The following is a 10,688-nucleotide window of genomic DNA, read 5'->3' as shown; positions in this document are numbered from 1 at the left end:
CATGATTCTGACAAAAAACATATTTTTGGCATGCAATCCATTTTTTATAAATTACAATTCTATGTTTTATCATTTTTCTTGGGACTATTGACATCCTTTCGTAGTTCCAAGGCTACTCACATTGGGTCCCCAAAGCAACCCAAATTCACTATACTAGTTGTACATTGTATCTTGTGTTCTTGCAAGTACTTTGTTTTGAACTAGAAGTTCATTTATATCGAATTTGTAATTTCAAATTTAGTGTCTTTGAAACCTTAATCTTTAATAAAACAATACACCCATGAAAAACATGAAGGTTTTCAATAAACCAAACTTTGAGTTAGAACCCAATGTTCTAACTTTGATGCTTAGACCATCTCCAAAGGAAATATCAAATTATAAGAGTCAAAATACAATTGATGGCTAATGTGGCAATATGAAATCTTATGTCAAATTTTGTACTTCTCGAACCAAATTGGTTGAAATGTTAGTGGAATAAGGAACCCACCATTAAGATGAATTAACAATAAATTTGATATTGATGTCAAAATTTGACTCCAAATCACAAAGCCTTGAAATCTAGTCAACTAATAACACTTCGGTTGGAGAGACTTTTGATGTCAAATATGCGCAATGGCATTCCACTTAGTATTTTGACATCTCATTTGGAGATGCTTTTATGTAGGTTTTTATTTCTCATAGCATCAGCCACAATCTTATTCTCTCCATTCAATGGACTATCGAAACCGCCTCAAATTTTATCTCACTGACATGGAAGTTTCTGACCGAAACTACTCTATGTGGGTACAAGACATGATACTCCACTTGACTATTCAGAAACTGAAAAATCATTAAAGCCAATCATGGCATGAATTAAGCTAAATCTCCTCCATTATCTTCATTCGAAGATTTATGCCTAAGAAAATTAAAAATGGAAGTACCTCACTAAAAGGGATTCCAGGGCTATTTGGCTCGCTCTATAGACCGTTCAATCATGCAAGATGGTCTTGCGTGAAGAAAAATATGATTGAAACCTTAACGTCTATCAATAGATACAATTTTGAAGTTTATAGAATTTGAGTGAATCTCGATCGGAGAAGATTTTTCTCATCCTTCTCACTCTAACATACCCTTGAAGTAACAACATAGAGAATAGAACTTCACTGAATTCTCAAATCTGATTACTACCATGTTGCTCACTCAAAAGCACAATAGTGAGAGAATGAATGTCGCTAGATGCAAATGAGACCCTTAAAGGGGTTGTGGAACGCAAAGTTTTATATCTAAATTCAACTTTACTCTTTGTTATACTTAGCTCATTGTATTAGACATGAAACTTCCTTCACTATTGGTTTGAAGAGGTTGTGGAACCCGAAGTTCACTAACTAAGGTTATTATCAAACCCGCACAAGGCACATTCCTAGACAGTTATATCCTTACCGTTAGGAATACTACAATATCTTGGAGGTCGACAAAATAAACTTTAGTTGCGAAATCTTCAAATCAATACAAGCTCATTGCACCTACATAAGCCATACATGAGAGATATGATCAAGAGCTCTTGTTAAGCATATTCAACATCATATCAACAAAGCATCATAAGATTGAAGTCAAGCATATCTAATCTTAGTAGAACCTTGTTGATCTCGTCACAAAGTCACTAAGCTTCCAAAAATTTGTTCAAGAAATTTGTGTGCATAAATTATCTCATTTGCAATGCTTGTATTATCATTTGAAAGCTTAGTCAAACTCAGGGGGAGTATCCAGAAGTACACTCATTTGACCTAATGTACTCTTTTCCCCTTATATTAGGATCTTTTTTCCACTAACTTTTTGCTACCTAACGAAGTTTTAATGAGGCACCTATCATGGGTTGGTCATACCTTTGTGTGCGTTGTACTTGCATTGTGAAGGCCTTTAGTTTTGACATAATGTATCTTCTCATCCTTTTCCTTAGACTATGGGTTTTATCCTGCCTTGATTTTTAACATAGCCAGGTTTTGTAAATTTTACTACTATATGCATTCTTCAGTTTGTTTTTTAGACTCACATTCATTCATTGTGTCAATAACTTCATCAACTACCTCTACATTATCGTTGAAGACTTGATGTGTCATCTACTTGAGTACTTACACACTCATGAAGGAGTGATGCAATTCTAATTTAATTAGGAATATGATTGTGTAAATCTTAGTAGATTATGTATACAAATCCTATGAGATTTAGAAGATTTTCTTTGTACAACTTGTATTACTGAGCAAGTTTCTCTCTCCTTTGTTAGTATAAATGAAGGCACAAGGCATGAGGAATATGACTTACGAATTACTCAAGCACTTCTCTCCCTCCTCTTCTCTCTAGCTGATCTCCCTTTTTCTTCATTCACTAAATTCATACTATAACAAAAAACACAATTTTTGAGTTTTTTTTTTAGCCTTTTTTTTCCTTCGTGTGTTTTTTTTTCCTGTAAATTAACAAAGTCAATCTCACTCTAGCATTACTATCATGGAAAGTCACAATGCGCACAAGGACAAAACCTTGCATCACTTTTTGATGAACTTGCAACAGACTATGCTCCTTCGACAAAGACGTCATTCTATGAGGCATCACAAAACCACAAACAAAACAAACAAAATAACACAATCCAAAACCAACTCCTCGCAAGTATGATTCCTTAGCTACGGAAGATCCACACCTACCCAACAAATTAGATAAGCTCACAATACTTAAACATTACAAGCTGGATCCAACACCTTTAAATACACAAGGTAAACACATACCATCACTTGAAGAGAAAACACAATTATATATCCTTCAAAACCATTGCAAAGCACCCACCACAAGAAAACAGGACTCTTGTAGCGACCAACATTCATCACATATATATGAAAATTCGTCACATATGACTATATGTGACGAAATTCCAACATCCCATTTATTGTCGCCTATACAACGTCAACGATAATTTAAGTGACAAAAAGGTAGAGTCGCCACATATTTTACTTTTACATGATACTTCTGTCTTCACTTATAAATCTAATATGTGACGATATCAGCGTCACAAAATACAAAAGTCAGTGACCTATGTTTTTGATGGATATGTTCCCCATGATATATCCATCCATCATAATTCACATCCATACTAGAATTCAACAAATGAAGATGAACATCTTCAACTAATTGAAAAAAATGTGTTATGACAAACTCTGCAAGGACATGGTATTTGATTATTCTAGTTCACATTGACAAGCAATGTCAATAAATGACTTGACCCCTTCTCTATATTCGGAACTAAGGTGAACCTGACTACGATTCCATTGTCGATCCATGAAGTCAAATCACTTCAATCCTAGACTCCTAGTATTGAGCTGCACACCCTTATTTCCATATGTTGCCATAATAAAATGGATAATGTTAGGGAACCGAATTGCAAACCAAATGATGTGTCACCAATAAGAAACAAGCACGTTAATAGACACTAAGTTAATAATCAAATCATCTACAACAACATCATTTGGTTTGCAGATTTGGTTTAAATAATTTGAACTCCCTAGCATTACCCTAATAAAATATATATGTAAAATTGTTAAGATAGACATATAATATAACAACCAAAAACGTCAAGAAGCTAATTAAAAAAATAGACATATCCCAACTCAAGAGCAACTAGATACTAAAATAAGCATACTAGAAAATAGCAAAATCACACAAAAATCAGCATGCTAGATAACAAATTGAAATAACCAGCATGCTTTCAATACATGCACAATACTTCATACTCATCATTACTTTTCAGATGCCATGATAATTTGGCTAGAGGTAGCATTAATACTATGTAATTGTAAATTGCAATCATTAAGACAACATACGTACTTGAAGCTTTGGTCTTGTACTTAATTAATCTCAACCTTGAGCACCTTCAATCCTAAAATCATGAAAGTATAAAAATTTCATATGTGTATAGAAAGGTAAGTGTGCATCAGGGTAAACTAAACGGTGTTTGTGGATTGTACTTGGATTGTGGATTGTGCATCAGAGTAAGTCGCCAAATAAAACCACATTAAGCATAAGCTGTGGTTTAAATTTTAAATTATGAAATAGAAGTTCTTATAATTCGATAACTGTTTGGCTTTGGTTATGGTAGTAAATGAACATGATGGGGTTATAGTGGGTCTCAGATGCATAGGTTTTTTTCAAGCAACCCAAAAAGGCTAAATGCAAAAGTATATGAGTTTCATTACTCTAACTTAATGTAAGGTCCCCATAACACCAAGATGTATACCAATTTCATTACTCTAACTTAATGTAAATTTGGAAACAAAAATTGAGAGGAAGAAAATAAATAGACAGGAAGAGAATTTGAAAACTAAAAACAGTATTTGACATTAAAAAAAATCCAATATAAACTACCGTTAAATCCTGTATGGAAAGCCCTCAATAAGTTAAGCTTAAGAAAAGACAACAGACAAAGGAGTCATCGTCCATCAAATGGGAGCTTTTGACTTGTACACAAGATTAATAAGTTATTGAAATAAATAACAGTCACAAGCCTATGCAAGGTTACTAGTCAGGAACATGTCAAATGTTTGTTATTAATATGTAATGGACCAACACAAACCTGAAATTAAGTTAACTTCAATAATTCTTCATCTTTGTTATAGTAGTTAATAAGGTCATGTTGTTCAAATTATGTACTAAAAACTGCAGAATAATACTATGTCACGTCCTAGTCCCAACTCCGCCATAGCACGATATTGTCTGCTTTGGGCCCCGACCACGCCCTTATGATTTTGTTTCTGGGAACTCACGAGCACTTCCCAGTGGGTCACCCATCTTGGGATTGCTCTAGCCTAATTTCGCTTAACTTCGGAGTTCCGATGGAATCTGAAACCAGTGAGTTCCCAAAATGCCTCATGCTATAAGGAGGGGAGCATGTACATATAAGGCACATCACCCACTCTCCGTTACTTGATGTGGGATCTCACAATTCACCCCACTTAAAGGGAACCCAGTGTCTTCGCTAGCATATCTGTACCGAACAACAGAGTGGCTCTGGTACCATTATGTCACATCCCAGTCTTGACTCCGCCGTAGCAGGATATTGTTCGATTTGGGCCACATCCTCACTTTTTTGTTTCTAGGAACTCACACGAGAACTTCCCAATGGGTCACCCATCCTAGGATTACTCTCGCCCGAACTCGCTTAACTTCGGAGTTCATATGGAATCCAAAGCCAGTGAGTCCCTAAAAGGCCTTGTGTTATATGGAGGTGGGCATGTACATATAAAGCACATCACTCCCTTTTTGTTAGGCGATGTAGGATCTCACATACTACCTAGAACTTAACAAAATCCAAACACTTGAAGGAGAAGCTACTCAAACATAAACCTAGCAATTTATTACACATAAAATAACTTCACATTTCACCAAAACAAATAAGGAATTACAAATGCAGAGAATAGGCGAAAGGAGAGTAGGAAAAAAACATTTCATCGTTTGTAGTTTGCAAAGAAAACGATCTTCAACGGCCTTTGAGGCTTGGTCTTGATGAACGATGAGTGATCTTCAAGGGCCTTTGGGCTTGATCTTGAAGAATGGATGAATGATGAACGATCTTCAAGGGCCTTTAAGGCTTGATCTTGATGAACGATGAACGATCTTCAAGGGCCTTTGGGCTTGACCTTGAAGAACGGGTGTGTTAATCCAAGGGCCGTCGAGGCTTGATCTTGGATGAACGGTTGTTGAACGGATCTTTAAGGGCCTTCGGGGCTTGATCTTGAAGAACAGTTGTTTGTTGATCCAAGGGTCGTCAGGGCTTGATCTTGGATGAATGAGGATGAACAGATCTTCAAGGGCCTTCGGGGCTTGATTTTGAAGAACAGTTGTTGATCCAAAGGCCATCGGGGCTTGATCTTGGATGAATAATTGTTTGTTGATCCAAAGGCCGTTAGGGCTTGATTTTGGATGAATGAGGATGAACGAATCTTCAAGGGCCTTCAGGGTTTGATCTTGAAGAACAGTTATTGAACGAATCTTTAAGGGCCTTCGGGGCTTGATCTTGGATGAACAGTTGTTGAACGAATCTTCAAAGGCCTTCGGGGCTTGATCTTGAAGAACAGTTGTTTGTTGATCCAAGGACCGTCGGGGCTTGTTCTTGGATGAACGATTGAGAGCTTCTTCAAGGGCTGTCAGGGCTTAATCTTGAATGAGCGGTTGTTTGTTGATCTAAGGGCCGTCGGGGCTTGATCTTGGATGAACGAAGATGAATAGATCTTCAAAGGCCTTCAAGGCTTAATCTTGAAGAACAGTTGTTGAACGGATCTTCAAGGGCCTTTGGGGCTTGATCTTGAAGAACAATTGTTTGTTGATCCAAGAGCCATCGGGGCTTGATCTTGGATGAACAGTTGTTGAACGGATCTTTAAGGGTCTTCGAGGCTTAATCTTGAAAAATAGTTGTTTGTTGATCCAAGGGCCGTCGAGGCTTGATCTTGGATGAATGAGGATGAACGGATCTTCAAGGGCCATCAGGGCTTGATCTTGGATGAACGATTGCCTCAAGGATTTGATGAAGAATGAAGAGTGCTTTCTCCATTCTTCGGGATTCTTAGGAATTTGGAGGTTGGATGCTTGAGAGCTTTAGAGTTTCAAAGCTTCAAGGATTTTGGATGTGTGGGGAATATTCTCTTCCATTTTTGGAGTAGAGAAATGTATTTGTGAATTGGTGTATTGGCCTTGTGATGGAGAAGCCTATTTATAGATTTTGAGAATGAATCACCACCACAAAATATTTTTTTTTCTTTCCATGCACCATTACCTAATTTTCCACTTAATACCATTTTAAACTTGAAATGTGCTTGCCTTGTCATTGCCCAAAATGAGAAAAAAAAAACTTGTTTTGATCCTTAATGGATTGACATGTGCTTGCCTTGTCGTTGCCCAAAATGAGAAAAGAAACTTGTTTAAATCCTCCAAGGGTATTTCTTCTTATTTTGTTGAGTTACAAGCCATGCGTTCAATTTGTACGACACGTGGCACGTGACATGTATGCCTCAGCATGTTGAAATTTTAATGCGTTTGTCAACATTTATTTCACCAAAATTTCAATGTCTACAGGTGATTCTGGTTCCAGCTTCTGGGGTTTTGTGTAGAAGTCTAATATCTTGCAGTAATAAGAGAGAGAGAGAGAGAGAGAGAGAGAGAGAGAGAGAGAGAGAGAGAGAGAGAGAGAGAGAGAGAGAGAGAGAGAGAGAGAGAGAGAGAGAGAGAGAGAGAGAGAGAGAGAGAGAGGGAGAGAGAGAATTTGTAGAGATAGAATGAATATGTGAAGAATGATTCTCATTAACTTTCACAATGCACTATACAAAAGGACATAGACATATAAATAACTGTCTATTGCCTAGTCACCAATTTTACATAACAGTCGTATCTACTAATTACTTTACCACTATGGTAAACACTAATCTGGTGCCTTGAGTGCACTGTGATATGGTGATCCTCTATTACCCTTAACAGTTTGATTGTTGCCATAATAAACTTGTTTCGAGATGCTCTTGTGGATGGTTCACAAGATAACAATGGCAATGAGCAATGAGGAGAAAAAGGAGAGAATTTATTAGTGAAAATGGGAATGCCTATTTCGGTTTTTGATGGTTTCAAGGCAGCATCGTGTACTTTTGTCAAGGCAATTGCTGCTTGTGTCACACTTGGGACTGGGAACTCGTTAGGTCCCGAGGTCCTAGCGTTGAGATTGGAACTTCTATTGGTGTTGTGTTTGATAAAAGTTCACAAAGAAGGGTCTCTCATGTGGTTGCTGGAATTTCTTCTGGTTGGTATTCAGTTTTGTGTATATCTATGCTGCCATTATCAATACATGTATACCCTCATTGTAATTGTTGTTCTCTTTTGACAGGGTTTAATGCTGCTATTTCTGGTTGTTTCTTTCCCGTAGAGTCCATCACCAACTAATTCCTCATCCATTTCACTTGTGAATACCACTTCTATGGTCATACTTAGTGCTGTGATAGCTTCCGTAGTTTCAGAAGCTGGTCTTTGTTCTGAACCAGCCTTTAAGGTCCCATACTATGACTTCCGCTCACCTGCTAGTACACTACCAATTATCTGTTGATTCTTCAAAATGATATATATATAAAAACTTATGTGCCGAGTGAACAAAAAATGGTTCTTTTATTTAAATAATTTCTGCAATTGACTATGGCATCAGTACGTAATCTCGGAGTATTTACTTGCTCCTGGTAATGTGATTTGCCTTTACTGAATATGGTTTCTGAATTTTCCCATTATTTAGGTAGTTGATTTACATTGCATATTCCAAATGGGTAATTTCATATATGATTGTGTTACAATACTAGTTTATTCACTCTACTGGGATGAATTTTTCAGGCATACCTTTAGTATATCTAGAGGTTGATGTTCAAGTCATTGTTTGAGACGTATTCGAATCAATTTCAGAGCTTCCGCTATATCTATTGCTGGGTGTCCTATGTGGTTTGGTTTCATTAACCTTATCAAAGTGCACATCATACATGTTGGTATTTGTTGACAATCTTCACAAGACTGTTGGCCTACCAAAATTTTCGTTCCCTATAGTGGGTGGCTTGGCTATTGGGCTGATGGCATTGGCATATTCTGAAATTCTTTATTGGGGTTTTGAGAGTGTTGACATTTTGCTGGAATCTCGACCACTTGAGAAGAGCCTCCCAGCTGATCTGTTGCTTCAGTTGGTAGTAGTCAAGATAGGTGCAACCCCATTGTGTCGAGCTTCTGGATTAGATGGAGCCTACTATGCTCCATCACTTTTTATTGGTGCAGCAACAGGAATGTCATACGGCAAAAACATCAGTTCTGCAGTTGCTCAGTCCAATCATATACTTCATATTTCCGTCTTGGAAGTAGCATCATCGCAAGCATATGGCCTGGCAGTGGCGAAGTTACATAGGGGCGAGGAGTGGCGGTTGCCACTCCCCTCGTCGGAAAACATGCCTAGGACGGAGTCCTAAACCCCTCTGGTTTGGTCAGAAACTGGAAAACACGATGGTGTTTCTGTTTGTTCATACTGTTGTGCGGCTCCCTATGCGCATGGCTTTTGTTGTTTAATTTTAAAAGTAAAACGGCATCATTTCGTTTGCCATCTGAAAAAAAAAAATTTATAATATTGCGGGGGGACCACTAGTCTCCTTTCCTATCTAACCCGCTCCACATTTCCCAAACGACAAATCCCTTCAATTTTCAAATGTGTGCCCCAATCCTATAAAGCATCAAAACGCCACGTTAGCAGCCCTTTCCCAATTTTGAGATAAATTTTTTTATTTTCTAAATTTATATTATTTCAAACCTAATTGATTATTTTTATTTAATTAATATACGATTATAGGATAATTGTGACATCCCACATCGCCCAGAGAAGTGATCCTTATATGTATATTCCCATCTCTACCTAGCACGAGGTCTTTTGGGAGCTCACTGACTTCTAGTTTCATCGGAACTCCGAAGTTAAGCGAGAAGGGGGCTAGAGCAATCCCATGATGGGTGACCCACTGGGAAGTTGCTCGTGAGTTCCCAAAAACAAAACCGTGAGGGAATGGTAAGCCCAAAACGGACAATATCATGCTACGGTGGTGGAGCGGGCCGAGGAAGTGATCCTCCCCGGGCCGGGATGTGACAAATTGGTATCAGAGCCAATCCCTGGTCGGAAATGTGTCGACGAGGACGTCGGGCCCTAAGAGGGGTGGATTGTGACATCCCACATCGCCTAGGGAAGTGATCATTATATGTATATTCTCATTCCTACCTAGCACGAGGCCTTTTGGGAGCTCACTGGCTTCGGGTTCCATAGGAACTTCGAAGTTAAGCGAGAAGAGGGCTAGAGTAATCCCATGATGGGTGACCCACTGGGAAGTTGCTCGTGAGTTCCCAAAGACAAAACCGTGAGGGAATGGTAAGCCCAAAGCGGACAATATCGTGCTACGGTGGTGGAGCGGGCCCGGGAAGTGATCTGCCCTGGGCCGGGATGTGACAATAATACACTAATATCATTATTGAGTTGTGATAATCAATATAAATTCTATGAGTATTGATGAATGAAATTGTTGTTTAGGTTAAAAATTGAATTCTTGATTATTGATTGATTAATTGAATTATTGAATAATGTATATGCTTATTCATATTGATTAGTTGAATTAAATTTTGTTTTATTGAATAATTTGTATGATTTTTGGTATTGATTAATTGAGTTGTTAGTTTAATTAATGATTAGTTATATTAGTATAGTCTGCTTTACAATTAAGAGTTTAAGATTAATTTTGTTTTCATTATTGACACACCCCGACCGAAATGAAGGCGTGTTGGCCATCACGTGAGCGTGACGTAGCCATGTGCACAGTGCAGAAGCAATAATAATATAATAAATGCGAATAATTAAAAACCAAACTGACTAGAGCACTAGATAAGTTAAGGTGCAAGATGAAATAAGTGTGAATTCACAACTAGAGCATAAGTAGTCTAAGTGCAGTCCAGCAGGACAAATACTAATTATACAACACCAAAGGTAATCCTACAATGGTGATAATCTGTCAGAGCTGCCGTGGATTCCTCGCAAGCCACCAAAAAGGCACTCCTAACTAGAACCTGGAGAGGCGCAAAACAGAAAGTGTGAGTATGCAACAACAAAGCTTTTCAAAACCATTTCAATTATC

General features: G+C 37.8%; 1 pseudogene; it reads left to right on the top strand.

Moving 5' to 3' along the window:
- Positions 1 to 7,402: 7,402 nt before the first annotated feature.
- Positions 7,403 to 8,993, top strand: LOC137732819 (chloride channel protein CLC-e pseudogene; annotated as a pseudogene).
- The last annotated feature ends 1,695 nt before the right edge of the window (positions 8,994 to 10,688 follow it).

The sequence above is a fragment of the Pyrus communis genome, chromosome 16, assembly GCF_041283825.1.
Source record: "Pyrus communis isolate YQ-2024b chromosome 16, ASM4128382v1, whole genome shotgun sequence".
NCBI classification, from domain to species: Eukaryota; Viridiplantae; Streptophyta; class Magnoliopsida; order Rosales; family Rosaceae; genus Pyrus; species Pyrus communis.
The sequence above is the reverse complement of the archived record's forward strand: the minus strand, read 5'-3'. Positions and strand labels throughout refer to the sequence as shown.